The sequence below is a fragment of the Drosophila albomicans genome, chromosome 2L (genome assembly GCF_009650485.2).
Source record: "Drosophila albomicans strain 15112-1751.03 chromosome 2L, ASM965048v2, whole genome shotgun sequence".
In the NCBI taxonomy this organism is placed as follows: domain Eukaryota; kingdom Metazoa; phylum Arthropoda; class Insecta; order Diptera; family Drosophilidae; genus Drosophila; species Drosophila albomicans.
The window spans coordinates 25,660,316-25,680,299 of NC_047628.2; positions in this window are offsets into that span (position 1 = coordinate 25,660,316).

Consider the following 19,984-nt stretch of genomic DNA (forward strand, 5'->3'; position numbering starts at 1 on the left):
TGTCCATGTCCCAACTGGCAACGGGTCTCAGTCACTAGAAAGAGACAGCAGACAGAAAGAGAGGGAAAGAGGACAATCGCCATCTGCCTGCATTTGCTCAGTGTTCACTTTGCTGGTGTTTTTTTTTTGCTTTTTCGTTTTCGCGTGGCAAATGAAAAGTTAATGGCCCGCTTGGACATACAAATGAGGTTATTAGCGCTTGATTATGGTCTCCATTTAGAAATGCCATTGGACTAGGGAACTTCACTGCAGTTGCTGTTGCTTTTGTTGTTGCTGCCCAGGAAATGACATCCATCCACACAGCTAACTCGAAATGTTTATTCTCCTCCGCTGCAAAAGGTTAAATGCTGCTGCAACACTTCCCTTCTAACTCAATGTCAGCATTTATCTTGCATATTATAACTGCAATTCTCTGAATCATTTCTTTATTAATAGAACTGTTTCTTTTAAAATTATTGCATTTAATTCATTAAGATTGCTTATTAAATTAGTTCTATCTGCATTGAGAAATTTGCACCTTGAACTTTGATTAGAAGTGGAAAGCATTAACAATTATTTATTAGATTCTTAATCATTTTTTATTACGTTGTTAACCTATAAATGGATTCAGTTAATGGCTTCTAATTTAAACAGTTTTTAACAGACAGATTGTATTTATTTTACATTAGATTTATTGCTTATTAAAATTGGTTGCATCTTCGATTAGAAATGTTATATTTCATTTGATTAGTTTACATTGTTTATTTTTGCTTTTACAATTATTTATTTGGTAATCATACATTTGGGTCTTAAAGGCTAAACATTAAATTAAAATTCTACGTTTAAATAAGGTCAATACTTATCTTAGTTTGGCCAGGAGAATGATTTAAAGTTATAGGTTGAACATCAACACTTTTAACTACTATATGTTAATGAACTATTTCTTTAGTCAAAGTATTCTATTCTAAGTACTCATTTTTCGCAATCAATTTAAGGTTTTGGCTAAAAAGTATTGTATTCAATTCATTAGCAAGTTTGAATCAGTTTAGAAAGAAAAAGTTCCATATTATTATTTTGCGTTTTCTTAAATATCTAGCTGAGATTCTTTTTTAAATCGTAAAGATAAATTTGTAATTCTATCTCCATTTTTATTAGTTTATTTTTTCTTTAATATTTTCTCAAGATTCATTTTTTTAAATTTTCTTGATAAATTTAGAATTCTTTCTCCATTTTTATTAGTTTATTTTTTCTTTAATATTTTCTCAAGATTCATTTTTTTAAATTTTCTTGATAAATTTAGAATTCTTTCTCCATTTTTATTAGTTTATTTTTTTGTCTAATATTTTCTTAAGATTTGTTTCTTTTTTTAAATTCCACTGATAAATTTGTAATTCTATCTTAATTTTTTAAACCACTTCTAGTAAAAATGTAAGCTTACAAATGAGTGTTTAATTTTCTAACATTTAATTATAACTAAGACGGCAGTTCTTATAAATATAATGAATTTTAATTTTAATTTATATTACCACATTCATATATCTAATATTAGAAGAATGTTGAGTACTATAATTTCCTTCATTCATATAACATATATAAATATTTTATTGCCTTATTCATTTTTCATTTAATTCCTGCTTGATTAATGCAGTTTATAATTTAAATCTATAAATTATTTACAACATTTTCTCAAAATTAATCAGTATAAGTTAATTTCGTTTAATTCACTTGACAACTTAATAAGTGCGTGAGTTATTTTCTCAATCTCTTTTTTTGGAGATACACATATCATTTGTGTTAAGGACTCGGCCAGTTAACTTAACGATTTCTTTCCCACATATAGTATATAAATAAGGCTAGTTATCTGTGTCGACCCCAAAAAGGCAGTGTTCATAAATTAGCACCCAACTAAGAGAGGCAAAGATGCGAATCTGTGGCCAACACTCATTGCAATGAGTGTTGCGAGTATTCATACGCGTATTCACACTCGTATATAAGTTATATAGTATATATATCATTGGCTTGGCACACAAATCAAAGTGCAGCGGAGTCTTGGACACACTTCCTGATGCATCCAACGGATTGCAATGGATTCGAGTTGAGTCGAGTGGAGACTTCGAGACTGTGGCCGCATCGTTAGGGACGTTTCAATAATTTACCTGAAAAATTACATGCGACCAGGTGACGAATGAAAGCAGCCGACGTTGCGGACAGCGCAGTAAAAGTTGCCGAGTGAAAATCGCCAACTGATTGCGATTGGACACAACGGATAGAGACGGACGGACGGACAAGTTGGATGCCAAGTCAACGACAACGACGACGACCAGCGTCAATTTATCTTTCTCATATTTTTGCAGATAAACACGAAAAGTAGACGGACTGCAAACAAATCATGCGACTGACTGCATAAATCACACAACACATTTGACACTTTTGGGATGCCACCACCGCCTCATCCCCGATCTCTCGATTCTCTTCTCCTCCTCTCGCGCCAGCCGTGGACAAAGTTTTTCTTTTCCTTTTTGTCGCTTGTAGTTAAAACATTTCGTGTCATTGATGAGTATTGAAGGCAATGAAAGGAAGTCGACGTTGTCTGAGGTCTGAGGTCAACGTTGATTGTCAACTGAATTTGCCGCCAGTTGCTTTATTTGCATGCTGCCTTGCCTTGCACAAAAGAGTCTCTCAGTTTGTGTGGTTCGTTTGTGATATTTAATTCTTCTGAGTTGCACATTATATAAATTGATTATTATATGTATGTTTAAACTTTAGCTTCGCTGCGAAACTTCGCTTCGAAACTTCGAATCGAACGCAAGCAATTATCGCAGTATCACAATCGATGTGCGATTAATGCATCGGATTTTTTCATCGCACGACCTTTTTCATCATTCGATATGCGATTAATTTCGCTGGTTAACAATCGATGAATCACTCACGTACTTAAATTTTTTCGTTAATAAGCTTGCAAATTGGAATTAATTTAGGAATTATTGCTAATACTGAAATTGAAATGGTTTGCTTGAAAAATTATTTAATTTATATTCAAAAATTTTTCATTCCTTTATTTTCCTCTGCTTTCTTTGCGATACATTGTTATGCTAATCTATTGCAGAGTCTTTTGACTTCGACTTGTTGTCGATGTTTGTGAAATTTGTGCGCTTAATGAGGGGCTAAAGAGTTAGGGATTGTTTCGGCATTCAGCTGAATCAGCAGCAACAGCAGCAGGGAAAACAGCGGCAAACGTTTCACATGCCACCCATAAAGTGCTGTCTTCCCACCAACTGGTCAGTCTCCTCCTATCTACTCTTTCTCTCTCGCTGCTGATGCTGCTGCAACTCGACTCCAACTCCAATTCCTCGGCTGGACTGGAGCTGGTCGACACCAAGTTGATTACACTGATGGCGTTGCCGTGTTGCTGTCAGCATCGCTGCCTGATGATGACGATGATGAGCTCGAAGGACGGCTGCAGTTGCTCCTCCTCCTCTTCCTCCTCATCCTGCTTCCACACACTGTGGCTGCTTCGGCTGTTGTTGCCGTATCTGTTTGTTGTCAAAGCTAAAGCGTCTGCTGCCGTTGTAGCTGTTGCCCGGTTGAATCGCGTCGAGTCGAGTTGGAGTCGCTTCTTCGCTGTGTAATAAATCTGTCAGTAGGTGATTTTTATGGCCCCGCTCGACACTCGCCGCCTCGGTGATGCTTCTGCTGCCGCTGCGCTGGGCTGCTGTTTATAATCAAATAATAAATGCGCTTCAAGCTCCAAGTTTCCTCCTCCTGCAAGCATCCCCATCTCCCCTCCTGTCCTTGCTTCCATATCGCAGTCTGAGCTTAAGCTTCAGTTGCCTTGCCTTGTGTTGCGTTGGCGTGCCACAATGTCAGCTCATGGATTTATTGTCGTTATCCCGCAGTTGTGCGGCGAATTGTTTATCATAATGTAGACACACATATTTTAGTGAGTATTTAAGTAAACAATAAACATTCAACTTGATTGAGCAGCGAGGCCCAAAAGGAGCTTCCTCCACAACAAATGATTGACCCTGGAATGCTTCTCATAAAACCACATAGAGGGCATTTCTTATAGCCTGCAAGTTGCTTTAGTAGTAAAAAGAACGGCAAGTCCAAGGAACACCTGTTTTAGGATAAGAAAAATGCAATATACTTATGTATGTGTGTCAAGTAGTATATACATACATATGTATGTATGTAAACAACCAAAGCAGCTGATCGTTTTGTCACCAAATTTAACACTTACTTGTATTCATTATTGTACTAGTACAAATACTTATTTCTTTTATTGTGTGCCACTAAAATTAGTTAGCTTCGCAAATTTCTAACATTAATTCCAATTGGCCAGCTTATTAACGAACGAATTTCAATGCGTGAGTGCACCGACTGCGAATAACTGAAATTAATCGGATATCGAATGATCAACAAGGCAACTAGTGCGTGAGTGATTTCGCCGCACATCGATTGATTAAAAAGTCACGCGTGCTTAACACTATCGATACTGCCGAACCTTGCCTGCGTTGTGATAAGTCGCAGCTTAGAGCTTTAGAAAATTTTCGCGAAAAAATGTGTGTGTGCAAGTGTGTAGCGTAATTTAATGAATTGTGAAATGTAAAGTGATTATAAATTTTTACATTTATACTTGTGCACTAGTTTGCAATTGTGCGTAAACAAATTGGCCAAAAATATGTGTCAATTCAAGTAAAGCAATCTCTCTCGGCAAAGATGTGTCTGCTGTCGTGTGTGTGAAGAGTCCGCGGCCACCATATCTTGACAATGTTGTCGCATGCAACGCGTTGCTGCAAATTGTCACCGTGACTGTCACAACAAGAAATGTCGGAATTGAAAATGCGAAAGAAAAAAACGCCTCATATCGCACGGCACACTAGTTGTTGCTTTTCCTTTGCTGTGCTGTGCTATGCTGTGGCTGATGCTGTGAAAAGTGCCAATGTTGTTATTGTTATGGCTGCTAATGTTGATGTTAATGTTGTTGCTGTTGCCAGCGCATCGCTGTCGTCGTCTCATTGGGTTGATTGAGTGATGCTTGCCAAGTGGATGGCCAACCTCATGCATTAGATCACTTGCTTGCTATCTGCACTTTCGTTCAACTTGAATGAAGCTACAGTGGCAACACACTTAGGTGAATACTTTTTGTACGTACCAACATTTTTTATGTACTAATGAGATAAATGTGTCAAATGTACCAAAAGTGGTATGAACGTTGCAAATGTACCAAATGTGAAACGAGAACCGCAAATGTACCAGAAGTGCAAATGTACCAGAAGTGTTACGAAAGCTAGAAATGTACCAACCACTAAATAAATTACCCTTTTCAAGTAAAGCAACAATTTTAATAGAATGTCCCATCTAACATAAAATATTCGCCTATTTCGAAGCAATTGTACAAAATGCGGCTCATCAGCAAAATCATATATTAAATTCCTTAGAAATCTGCCAAAGATTATGGAGTGAATCGTGAACCAATTTCGGCACAAATGTACCAAAAAAACTCCCACACTAAATATTATGTACCCTCTAAAGATGTACAATTGTAAAAAATATAATTAGCAATAGTAAAGACTATACGAATTTCCCCTTCAAATGTACCAAATTGAACAAGTCTTCCTACAAGTTCTCGCAGAATAGCTGCGTGTAAATTAGTTCCGCGAATTTGATGCCAATATATCCAGCAAAAGTTCTTGGAACCAATTTCTTGGCCATTTCATTTTGTAGCTACTAGAATTGTTGTCGCATTTGTGGGCCACAAGTTGATGTCATAAATATGTAATGTGTCATGGTCCAAAAACGAAAATAAAGCATAAATTCATAAATCCGCGCAACATTTGGCCGCATCGTTTTATGGCCGTCGCGTCTGACGCTTCACTCTCTCTCTCTCTCTCTCTCTCTTTCTCTCTGTGCGTCTGTCTGTTTCTTGTGTCAGTTTTTGGTGGGAAGCGAGTGAACGAAAGAACGCAATATAAATCGTCAGCTGAGTCGTTTCGTCTACTTCGTCATTGTGGCGTATGAATGAATGTCATATTCTCGAATGGAGATGACGAACTGCTGACAGGTGGCAACGTCTAATTGGGCTTCTTAATATTTTGACACTCGCTCGGATTGCCGAGGGCATCAAGTGATTTACATCTCGTCTCGCCACACGGCTTTACTGGCTCAGCTAGAGCTCCTCTCCCCAAAACAAAATAATAAAATTGAGGCAGACGCAACAGACAATTGCCTGCCTGCCTGCTTTCGTGGCAAAAAGGAAATTCCTCAGAATTGCCACATTTCTTTAACGTTTGCTGCCGCCGTTGCCGCTGCTGATGCTGTCATGTTGACAATCTGCGAGAGGGATTTGGATGAGATGGACAGACACGCGGACGGACGAAGAGAGGGACAGTTGCAATTGGCAAGAGGCGACCAAGCAAATCGGACAACCACGCGTTCATCATCATAATCATCATAATTCGCTGCCAAAACACACAGAATAAAAAAGCAAAGTGTCGCCATGAGACACATCAGTTGCTGCATTCGCACAGTGGAAACCAGATTGATTGAAGATTGTGTGATTGAGATCAAGCATAAGAAAGAAAGTGAATTTTCTTAATAGACAAATTTAAGTGATTAAGAGTTTTATAATTTTTAATATTATTCAACAGCTCGTAAAGTATTTTCCAAATATCAATATTAAACCAGATTGATTGATGATTTTGTGATTGAGATCAAGCATAAGAAATGAATCAAGGGCGAATCTTCTTAATAGAGAAATTGTAGTGACTATAACATGATAATTTTTAATATTATTCAACAGATCGTAAAGTATTTACTAAATATTAAACTAAATGGATTAAAGATTGACTGAGATTAAGCATAAGAAAGAAAAACTAGCTAGTCGAGGGCTAATCTTGTCAATAGACAATTGTAGTGAATTATGATTTCATAATATTGAATATTATTCAACAGTTCGTAAAGTATTTATAGGTTTTTCTTAATATACCAAATTTTACACTTTCTTCACAAGGTCTATGTCAAGTTTAAATTCTAAAAAGTTTATAATTATATTATACTAGATCAAAACGAAGACAGCAGTTAGTTAAAAATGCAATTAAGTAAGATTGTTTTTCAACTAGTTATCTTTAGTGTGCCTTTGAGCATTAAGAAGTCAGTCGTAAGCACATTAGACTTGATAAACAATATTTTAATTTGGTTAAATGCTACCTGCAATGCTTATTGATACATATTCATGACTATTTTAATATCCACCTTGATAGTTAGTAAACATGTTGTGCTCTTTTGCTTGCAGATTCAATTTGAGCTGTCGAGTGCTCTGTGGCCATTCAGCTGTGTGGCAACTACCATAAATGAATAAAATGTCGTGGCTGGCCTCAGCTTCAGCCGGCTTTAATTGAGTTCCACTGTGCGGGGCAACACAGTTCAGGTTGTGCACAGCTACTAAAAGAGAGGCAGAGATGCAGAGAGGAGCAGAGAGAACCCGGCAGCAGCGACAGCAGCATCGTCCACAGGCGAAAGACTGGCGACGTTGACGGTGACGCTGAAGCTTGTCACTTGTCAGTTGTTTGTCATCTGACATACATGTGAGTGATATATAAACACACACGGTCGGCTATGCGACTTGACTTGACTTGGCCATGTCGACACACACACACACACCCAGATGTGTATATATATAGAGAGAAGCAGAGTCCACGTCCGCATCGAAGCGTCAGCTAGCGCTGGGGGTATTATCCATCCATCCACATTCATGTTCACATGCAGGCACTTAGTCTAAATTCCCGCGTACTTAGCGGCATGTACTTGCTGCCAGAGAGACAGACGGACGGACAGACAGACAAACTTATACTCATATACAATTACCAACACATATGCACTTGTTGGATACGCTGCTTGTTTTTTGTCAGCAAAATTTATTGCTTCATTTGTTTCGCAAAATCCGCATCCAAAACTCACACGAATCGCGTCTCGACGGCCTAAACTGAAGGCTGCCATGAACGGAAAGGGAAGGGAAGGGGCGAGCTGTGTATTCACAACACTCACACTGTTTAGTTTTTCATATTTTTCAGATGTCAGTGATATATCATCGAGCAAATGGCCAAGCCAAGGCATCGAATAAACGAGAGAACGAAACGGGCAGGAGACAGAAGGCAGGCAGCATCATGGATCAAGTGCCACTTCCGCTCGAGTTGTGTCGCCAAGTGAGTAAAATCTATCAATCAACTTGTCGGATGTGCTCACTAGCTTGCATTCCAGTTTCGGTTTTTGTTTGTCAAATTATCATGCATCGAAATGCATTATTAATGTGCATTAACTTTTGGCTGGCTAAAAATATATAATTTCTACAATTTATTTACAGCATTTGGAATTGAAGCTTCAATCGATACAGTTTTTGGAATTAGATGTAAACACGTGCCTCGCCCATTCATCTCCCAAACAGAAACACCCGCTGTCTATCTGTTCGTTGGCACTTATGACGTCCATTGAATGACGACGAATGCAAAAAACGTCACGTAATTTTGATTGACGAAACACAAGTGAAACAAAAGCAAAACTCCAAAACTAAGTTTTCCTGCCACTGACAAATCGCCGTGGCGAGCGCAAAAACTTTTGCCACACACAGCAGAGCACAGCACACAGGACGATGAAGGATTCGCATTCATTTGGTACGTGCGCAGGACGCGCATTTGTGTGTGATATATGTAAGTAAGAGTGTACATGGTACACATAAGTATATATAATATAAACCTCTACAAGTTATTTAATCTCATCTGTCTATCAAGCTGTCTGTCAATTTGCCAGTCCGTCACTCACTCAGTCAGTTCGTCCGTCCGTCAGTTGGCGAGTTGCAGTTCCGTTCCACCCAAAGTTGCTCTCTAACAATGTAAGTCCACCTTACCCAAGCTCACCTTGTACAAAGCAACAGACAGACAGACCGAAAGAGAGAGCTAGCTTGAGTGATTGAGAAGGGAGAAGAGAGAGAGAAAGGGAGAGAGAGCGACACACACACACTCACATGCACACACTGAGGGCTGTCCATCATTTTGTCTGCTCTATAAATTTTCTATTTTAAATTGACAGCGCCTCGTCCAAAACTGAAACTAAACGGAACCGAGGCACTCAACCTCAGCAGGTCTGAAATGGAATTGAATGGATTGAGTGAGTGACTGATTGACTGACTGACTGCTGGCTTGAATGACTGACTGACTGACTGACATCCTGTCTGGGCAAATGAGCAAACGGGTTGACAGATTGACGTCCTTCTGCTTTTGCTATTTAGCGCTGAACTTGAGTTGCAAATCGGCTTTCCGTTGCATTCTATTTTACACTGCCAAGGACGACTGCAAATCGAAGTCTTAGTTGTATTATTTACTACCTATGATTATTGTTATTATTAAGAGACCAGCTTGAACCTTTCAATCGCTGCTCTCTGCACTTGTGTGTCCTTAAACTTGGTCAACTGCACACTTGGCCTGGGCATAAGTAGTTGCCGGACAGTTTCATAAGAGCCGCAATTATTTGGTCAACTTGAAGTTTTCCCCTCCTTCCCAGCAGCAAGTTGATTGCCCACACTTTGCTGCTAAGGCGCGTCCTGTTGGAAATTTATGCAAGCAACAGGACAGAACAGGAGAGGACAGCAAAAGGAGCTGAAATTGTCTGTTTACTTTAAAAATTATTTTCACTTGACTGAAAAATCATTATCCCTAAGGTAACAGCAGGTTGAGTGAGGAGCGGGCAGCGTAGAGGGGAGAGGGGGAAGACAACTGCTGTGCTGTGCTGTGCACTCAGTGCTGTAGAAGGATAGGAAAGTTCAGGCCTGTCCTGTCCTGCTGATGTCCGTCAACTGGCAGGACATGCGTTCGCCTCAGTCTTGCTCCGCTTTCTCCTACTCTCACCTCTCTACTCTCCTCTCCTCTCCCCTCGTGTCTGCTCTATCCCTCTGTTGATTGTCTGGACGTTGGACACTTTGGGTAGTTTGGGGGGAGAAAAAAGGAAAGAGTGCGGAGTGCACATTATGTGTGTATGAAAGGATAGAAACCTGTCTCTGACAAGTCATCGTCAGCTGTCAACTTATTCTTTTGAAGTGTATTTAGTTGTATTCTTGTTGTTGTTGTTGTTGCTCAAGTGAAGAGTAGAGTGAGCAATGTTGTTGCTGTTGGCGTTGGGTTCGTTGAGTTGTTGCCTGCGCTCTGCTCTGCCCCTTCTTCCTCCTCTTCTTCCGTTTGGTCATTCATTTCATCGAGCCACCTCGACGCCCTCTTGTCCTCTTTTGAAAGATTGAATGAAGCGTGCGCCGCCGCCGAGTTCGTCAGTTTGTCAACTTTGGTTCATTTTCCTTTTCGTCCTCTGCTTGTTGTCGTTCCTTCCCTCGCATTTCTCTTCACCTCCTCTCTAGCTTCGGTCAGCTGCTCTGCTGATGCTGCTGCTGTGTTGACACTGCCACATAATATAATGTAACGGTACAGTTAATGTCCAGCACTGGACAAAATGTCAAGCGTGTCCAATAAACGCAGACAAAGCAAGTGTGTATGTGTGTGCGTGTGTGTTGGATGACACTTTGTACCATGTGCAATAAAAAATATTACAAGTTTTTAAGAATTTATAAAACCACACAAAACAAGAGAGCGAAAGTTGCTTATATATTTATTTTTTGTTGTTTGCTTAACACAGTTTCAATAAAGAATATTTTGATTGCAATATATTCTGATGGAATTGATTGCGGAGTTCCATTGGAAAAGTCAGCGGTTGGTTTATAGAACTCTGTTGAGACGTACAAATTTGTTTGTTATTTGTTTAACACACTTTATTTTTAGTAAATATTTAGTTTGCAACATATTCTTGATGAATTCCATAGGAAAAGTCAGTGATTGGTTGATTGAAATCTACAATCAAAGAGAAGATTTTTAATAGGAAATTTGTTGATTAATCATTATTTATTTGACATACTTTCAATTTAGCGAATTTTATTTTCATTGTAACACATCCTTGGTGAATTCATGGCTGAATTCCATAAGAAAAGTCAGCGATTGGTTGATTGGCATCTATAATAAACGGCTGAGGATTTATTTGTATACGTAGTATGTTTCTATTATCTCAACTAATTGATAATTTAGTATGCCAAGTGTTAATTTTTTCCTATTCTCATCAAAAGAATTATCTATTGAACTACTTTTACTGCACTCTAAAGTCGTTAACATGCAATGGACTTTAGTTTGTTTTGCCTGTTGGCGTCTTTAATCCTTGACAACTTCAAAACAAATGGAGCCATCACTCTAATGGTTTCTCTATTAAAAAGCTGCAACTTGTGATTATGAGTTGAACTTGCAACTTGTTCATTGTATATTCATTTATTTATTTACATCCATTGTGTGTTGTAGCTCACTTTAAGCTCAAATTTATTAAGTCCTTTCTCTTCGTTTCCTGTTTAACCTTTGCTGTATTGCAGTTCATGAAGGATGCTCCACAAAATCCTTAATATCCAACTGTCTGTAATTGCACAAATTCATTTTTAAAGGCAGCCGAGAAACCTTTTGTGCTTGCACTTTTAAATTGATAGATGTGTCTGTTTGTCTCTCTGTGTGTGTGTGTGAGTCCTTTTGTGTCGTTGCAATTTGTTAGCCTCGCAACTAAAATCAACATTTCAATTAACAGGAATTTGATAAAGTTTTTTTTTTGTGGGCTTTTTTGGTTTTTGTGTTTTTTTTTTTTTGTGTGTCGGAAAACCTGGCAAAAACCTGCAGCATCATCAGAAAATAGCAGCAGAAGCAGCAGCAGCAGCAGCTAGTCAAATTTCTATTTAATTTTTCGAAGCGAGGATAACGAGAGGACGAAGTTCGTCAAACCAAAACTCAAAAGTGACGAACTCTGTCCTGGATGAGACGACAGACGACCCTTCATCAGAGACGGCTGGGCACAAAAACAACAAAAATTATTCGAAAAGGAGCGCATTTGGCATCGGCAAGGCAAGGCAAGGATGGATACAAGCCAAGAGGCCAAAAGGATGCGACGACGCCTGAGAGTGGGCGCGAAGGGGACTAAGGGAGCGAGAAGAAATGAAAGTTGAACGTAGAGAAATAGAAGCAGAGAAGTACAAGCAGAAGATGGACAAATGAAAAGCATAAGGAAAAGGGACAATATTGGACAAGTTGGCACACATCAGACGAAGGACAAGGGAGGTAGCGGGGGACAGAGGACAGGCTGCAGAAACATCCTGACGAGATGTAAAGCGACAGCAGAGCAGCAAAGGCAACAGCCGTTTGGTTTGACTTGAGATTGAGTTGAGTTGATGACGAAAAAGATGACAAGTTGAAAATTTTTCTAATGAAGGACCTTTTGCCGCACAAAGGACATTCACTCACACACACACACATACACATACCTACGCAGGCATGTTAACCGATGGGCAGACACATCATATTTCTATATATATACATGACTAAAGATATACGTTCTTATATGTGCTATATATAGCAGCGTGAAGTTGTGAGAACGAATAGTGAATATACTCTGATTGCATGGGAAAAGTAAAAGGAAAAGTAGTTTAGGAGTAGAGTTGGGTTTGGTTGGGGAAAGGATAATATAAAGAGCTGACTTTATGACAGAATGGATTATATAAATAGTATAAAAAGCTTTGTCGGAAAGTTAACTTTTTAAATTGGTCTTATCGCCAACGTATATAATAACATAATAATGTTATATCTTTCTTCCACTAATTTTATATTTATCTATATCTCTAAAATGTATTGTTAACTTTTTGTGCATTCCTTTTTTATTTTCTTATGAAATCAATGTTTTTTTTAAAGAACTGATATTATGATAACACTTTTATTTAAATGAAAGATAGTAGTTATTATTTCAGCTATTATCTTTAGGATTGAATTGTCGAACAGGATAATTTTAAAAGTTAACTTTGTGAAAAAATCAGGAATTCTCTCTCTGTCTTTATATTTTCCATTACAAATATTTATATCTCTTACTCTTTCCAAGCTTGCATTCATTTATATGTTTATCTCAATTTCTAAAAACCCTTTCGAAACCCTTTTTCTGCACTCTTTCTCATTGTCATCTTCCATCTCGCGATGTTCGCAAATTAAATGACATTTTCCATATACCCCAACACTATTGTCTATAGCAGAAATAAAAAGAGGGAGAGTATATCGAAACGGATCTAAAAAGTAAAGAAAAAGTGAAGAGTGCTTGTTGGTGGCGTTGGCGTTGGCGTCAGCGTCGTCTCGGCTTTGAAGCATGAGAAATTACAAAGTTACTCGCCTCCAGTTGTCAATCCGTTGAAGGATCTTTGTTATCTGCTCCAATGCACATGCGGGTGGCTGGCTCAACCAACAAGAGGTCAGAAGACCGATAGTGAAGGGGCGAGGAGAGGAGTGAAGAAGAGAAGAGGGAATGCTGGCCAAGATGAAGACGATGGAGATGGCGAAGTTGTTGTGCAAGATGATGTCCCTGAGTGGATAGATAAAGGATTTGTGATAAATGAAAAGCAAGTGGCGTATGAAAGCAAAAACCTAAAGAAAAGAAAAATATGTGTGTCGCTCGACAGACAGACGAAAGGACAGACAGCTGGAAGATGGTTCAGCGTTATCCTGTCGTCGACTTGTGCTTGACATCTTCGTCAACGACAGCAGCAGCAGCTCTTAACTTTGATGTCTGCTGGATTCAGGTTCACCTTCGTTCAGCTGACCAGCGTTGATGTGCCATCAAGATTGTCTAATTAGAATTGCGGACAAAGAGGGGGAGGGAGGAGGGAGTTAGGGGGTCAAAGGGTCAGCTGCAGCTTGATCTCTCGCTCGCTCGCTTCTTTTCGATTTTCTGTTAGTTGCAGCCATAAATTGTTTCACAATGTGTTGGAATAAATTGCGAAAATAAATTGAAAATATGAAATATATAACATATATCGAAAGGACGACGCGTCGTTGGCCATAAAACCGGTAGCCGAGAATGATTTATCCTTCCGCCTTCTCTCTGTGTATGTGTATGAGTGTGTGTGTGTGTGTGGCGATTTGTATGCTGCTTGTCAGGGTTGTCAGCGTTGTCCATTGTCAATTCGTTTGTTGTCACATGCGTGTCCTGTTCTGTTCTCTTCTTTGCTGTCCTGCGGGGTTGTTTCATCATCTTCGAGCGAAAGCAGAAAGAGCAGAAAGAAAAATGAGCTGCTGCAGAGCTTTTTCGGGTTTGATTGAAGGTTGTGATATTTGACAGATTCGATTGAAAATCCTTTGGGCAAGCAAAAGAAGACGAACTCGTTACTCGAGTCCGAGTCCGAGTTCGAGACTCGATTGAGTGACAGACTGACCGTCCAACTGACAGCCAATCCGCCCATACACACACATCTATACACACACACACAAGGTCCATCGAGTGGGCATCAAAGCAGATGGGTGTTGCAGATTGTGACAGCGGCAAAAGGGTAAATAACTCAAGTGGGAGGCAGAGGCAGACTGCAAAATAAATTGAAAGTGCTCTGAACGAAAATTGACGAGCTGCCATGCTCCCTTCTCCCCCTTTGCCCCCTCTCTCTCTCTCAGCTTCACTTCGATTCCATTTGCAGGCAGCAGTTTCTCTCTATTGAGAGGGATCCTTCCGCTACAGTTTGTCTGATTGACTGAAAGGTGATTGAACTTATTTGCATAAAATAGCAGACAGCTTCTTTTTTGTCTCTCGTTCAAATGTTTTGGACTTTAATTTTTGGCATTGCAGAAGGAATTGGGAGAAAGGGAAGAACGGGAGATGAATGCCAGACAATTGCGTCTTGCGGTTTGACAAAAATACAGAAAAAGACAATTGCAGTGCCACATGCAGCAGGGGGAGAGAAATAACACATCTGTTTCGTACAAATTCATTCACTCGATTGTTTTCACCCAGACAGACACAAAGAGGGGGGAAAGCGAGGATGACACTCAATTCCGTCAACAGAAAAGTTCAATCAGAAATTAAGAAAACAGCCGCCGCGAAAAATTGTCGCTAGCGAGAGAAAACTTTGCAACCCACCAAAACCCAAGGAGGCCTTGAATGCCAAATGAAAAGAAAATGGCATTAGACAATGCCAGGAAAAACTCGCAAGAGTTCAAGGTGGGGGAAACTGAAGTGAAGCGAAGTGAAGGGGAAACGGACGGAACATTTCATCGCGTGTCGAAAACGCATTTGAAGGCTCGACGACACTTCAGACATTTCCTGCAGCCAAAAGCACGAGCTGCGTTTTTTTTTCTTGTTTTGTGTTGGGTTTCAAAAGGGAGTTGCTAGATTAATATCTTTAAATTGTGAACTCTTAGGAGTGTTTTATGTCTTAATAAGCAAAGAAATATTACCAGGGGATTTTCTTATTAACATATTTCATTTGCTGCTACTTTGAGCTTTATTATACCCGTTATCCATAGGGTAGAAGAGTTTTTGGTTCATTCAATAATAACTATAGTATTTACGATTCCTGAAACTTTGGTTGCAATCTGATGAAATACAAAAGTACATACAAAAGTATTTTTTTAATAACTTGCACAATAGTTATTAAAAAAATACTTTTGTATGGGAAAAACTCCTACTTACTACGAGTTTAGGCTACTTTGAAAATTTGGTATATTTTGAATCTAATAATGTATACCAAAAATAGCTTTTGGTATATTTTGTGGTATATTTTACAATTTTTACCAGACTATTTTGTTTTTATTCAAAGTAGGTAGCGGGTATCTCACAGTCGAGTACACTTGACTGTTACTTTCTTTTCTTGTTTTATTTTGAAACTTGTTTTAGAGATTATTTGAATTTCAGATGCAACAAAGTTGAATTTTATATTTTGTATTATTTTGTAGACTAGTTTATCAAATCATTTTAGTTCATTTAATATATAATCATCTTTACTTATTCTTTTTTTTTTTGTTGCAATTTGTTTTAGAGAAAATTACAAATAATTTCAGTTGCAACAAAACTGACACTTTGAACTAGTTTATGAAATCATTCCATTTAATTTGAAGACATAATTATCTATCTTTAAATTCATTTAATTATCATCTGCTCTTTTAATGCTAATATCTTTTTCATAAACCTCCAACTTTTAATTAGCTACTTTATCATTTGATATTTCAATAATTTCACACTCTTTTTGCTTTCGCTTTCCAAGAACTCGTTTCGTCTAACCTGATCCAATTCCACAATATCCAGAGATTGTTATTGCTGTTGTTGTTGTTGCTGTTGTTGTTGTGAGCTCGTTTTCTGCTAACCAACAAATTCCTTTTGGCCATCCGCCGTTCTGCAATCGTTTGCTCGATTGGTCGGCTGTGTGTTTGAGTTTTGAGGTTGATTGAAAAAAAAGAGAGAGAGAATTATTGGAAACGCACATAAATTTCGCGACTGGCAAATGCCACAAATTCAATTTACGACGAACAATCAATTTTGTATCGAACGATCGCAGGTTGACTCTTGGCCCCCATTCGTTAGGCTCTCTGGGGCAGTTCCCTCACTCTTTTTGGGATCCCACTAACACACACACACACTCCTTCAACAACTGCAACACATTCACTTACATATTTCATTTTGTTTATTTGCATTCCGCCACAGTTCGGGAACACTTCGATGCTGACGTTACGGGAGAGTTTTGATTCGAGTTCCCAGCGACTAGTTTTTTTTTTTTTATTTTTCTACTTCTGCGGAAATTGAAATTGGCTGGCACAAAGTGAAGGCGGATCGATTGCACTGAGGCGCTGAGCTGATCAAAGTCAACGGCTTCAAACTCGAAACACACACACAGAGGAAAGATACAAAGATACAGATACTCTGCGAGGTGAGTACAACTACCTATCTATCTCTCCTTCTCTCTCTCTCTCTCTCTCTCTCTCTATCTTTGTTGGCTTTAAGCCACATTGTGGCAAGAGTGCAATTTTTATTGTTGGCATTATTATCGTCACATGTCGCTCACTAATTGATTTTTCTTGTCGCCTGCCTCGTCGTTCGTTCACTCCGACTCTTTCTCTCCCTCTCTCTCTCTTTCTTGCGATCAACTCGATCTGAATGATTGGCTGCACTGTTGTTGTTGTTGTTGTTGTTAATTTGGTTGCTGTTGTCGCAGTTGCTTGCAAATTTTGTGCGCACATGACACTTGCCGGGGACAGGCAACATCAGCGCTGCCCGTGCTGCCAAATGTGTCAAGTTGCTTACATTAATAAATTTCACGTGCATCACAAGCACACTCTGCGAGGCTTTTGCCTTTTCTTATACCCGCTATCCATAGGGTAGAAGGGTATTATAACTTTTTGTGCATCTATGAAATGTATGTAACAGGCAGAAACAGTCATATATCATATATATATTCTTAATTAGAGTTAACAGCCGATAAGATATAGCTATTTTTGTCTGTCCGTCTGTCTGCATTAACACCTAGATCTCGGAAATTATACGAGATATAAAAAAGTTTTTTAGTAGCACTTGTTATGCTCGCACGCAGATCAAATGTTTCAAATATTTGCCACGCCCACTTCCGCCCCGCAGATCGACAAACATCGGCTAACAAGCATAGTCGCGATTTTTTGTAAATACAATAAAAAGGATTGTTTTTATGATTTTTGAATATGGCTCTGACTGATCATCTGGTATATTTTGAATATAGTGCTATATCAATATACCAAACATAGTGCTTGATGTGTATATTTTTAGTATGTTGTGGTATATTTTAAAATTAGAGCCGCATTGTATTTTTGTACTCTGCAGTATTTTTTGAATACAGTGCTTTCAATATACCGAATAGAGTTTCGGTATTTTTTAAGTATTTTTCTGGTATACTTCAAAATAAATACCGCACTATATTTTTTGTTTTGTATGGTATATTTTGAATATACTATATCAATATGCCATTTATAGCAATTGGTATATTCCAGTATTTTTGGTGAATTAATACGGTATGTTTTAAAATAAATACTATTTTGCTCTTATTCGAGTTGGATAGCGGGTATTTCACAGTCGTGCACACTCGACTGTAGCTCTCTTACTTGTTTTGCTTGGGCAGTGTAAACAGAGCTTCTTCTGCTTTGACTTGCTTTATCTGTGCGACATAAAGTGGATGGATATCTGCAGATGTCAATGTGAGAAGCAAGCGTATCAAGGGTTTTACTTTAATATTTTAAGTTGTTTATTCTTAATTTTCAACTTGCATTTCAATGTTCAAGTTTAACTGTAAACTTTAGTTCTTCTTCTTTTAATTTATGATAATTTCCCTTTTTTTTGTTCCGTGTTATGTATTTATCAAAGTTAGCTAAGTTAGCTAGAGTATCCCACAGGTCGTATAGTTCTTCTGTTGCTAGTAATGATCGTTGATTTGGCCATTGGTCCGTTTGGGGTCTCCTTGGTGGACGACTGACTGTTTGTTGTGTTTGCTTGTTTCGCATTGACATTTTGTCACTTAATTTGTTGTTGCCGCTGCAGGTTGGTTAGTTGGCTGCTTAGACCTGGACAGCCAACTGGTTTGGCTTCGACTCCGACTTGGACTTGGCAGCTGGTGCTTGGCTGCTGGCTGTTTGGTTGCTGGCTGCTGGTCGGCAATTGCCTCAGCTGCAATTTGTTGGTCGATCGCAGATAGGGCAATTTTAATTGGACCTAACGGAAACTAGCAAAGAAATGCATGCAAAACAGACAAATAAATACGTTTCTCCGCCAACAGAGTTCAACAGAGCAGCAAGAAGGAAAGGGGGAATGAGGAACAGTTGATGTGAGAAGAAGGGAGACATGTCAAAGTCTTTTGGTTCGAACAGAACGTGGCAACAAACTCGCTGTTTGTTGTGTGTGTGTGTGTATTGGCTGTGAATTGAGCTATCTGAGAGTGATCATAGCAGCAAATGATTGCGATTGCACGCCACATCCTGAAACCCAATCTCAATCAGACTTTGACAGCAGGATCTGCGCGCTGGGATCGTGAGAAATGTCTTTGTGTGCCAGTTCCCAACTCAGTGTTGACATTCCTAAAAGGTTGCCTTAAACTAGTGAATAGAACAAATCGTTACTTCAAATTTAGTTTCTCTCTCTCTAGTTTAGACAAATGTGAGCACATTTTTAATGCCTTCAATTTCAATTGAAGCTCGTTATGATTGATTTGATAGAATAAGGTAATCTAAACTCTTTCGTCGTCTTGTGGAACACCTGCGACATTATTTTACCTTATTGTCGCACATAGCCGGCGCCCATATATCATTGATAGCCGATGTCGATGCTGACGACAACGACACACATATGCCACCTCTCGACTGATGCAAGTATAAAGTGCTCTCTCTGTGTGTGTGTGTATGTGTGTGTAGTGGATGCTTCAAGTGCGCCACGTCGTGGATGTTGCACATTTCTCAGACGTCACAAAAGACTCCTTACCCTGCTCTACTCTTCGCTTGCCTTGCGACCAGCTCGCTTCTTCTGACCGTGCCGGGGAATTGGGCAGCCAGGGTTGTTAGAGACAGAGAGACAGAGAGAGAGAGAGAGAGAGAGAAAGAGAGAGCTGTGAGTGCTACTGTGACTGTGGCTGGGTCTGGTCGGATGACTTATGTTGGCTGCCGCTGCAGCCGGCACATCCATCATCTATCAAAGATGAATTCATCTCCGTCAAATCGTTGAGCTTGTGCGAGCTTTGAATGTGGGCTAAAACATTTATGAATAAATTGCACGTACGACAAACACCTCTTGGGTGCAGTCCCCCCCCCCCCCCCTTGACCCCCCTTGACTAGGCGATGCACTGCAGCAGCAGCAATCACGTTGCTCTTGTCGTCGACGACGACGACGTCATGTCAGCCCACTTGGCCGGCCTAGCCGCGCACTTTGAGTTTGCCAATGCCAAATGGGGGATTGCTGGCCAAGAGAGAGATGGAGACGAGAAACTGTCGTGGCCACACGAAGACGATCATTTGCTGCTGCCGCCAGGAAATTTCAAATTTATTATCGCATTTGCCGTTATTTATGATTTGTGCAAAATCTCGTCGTATATCAAAGTCAATGGTGTGACATAAACTATCGATGGCTATCGATA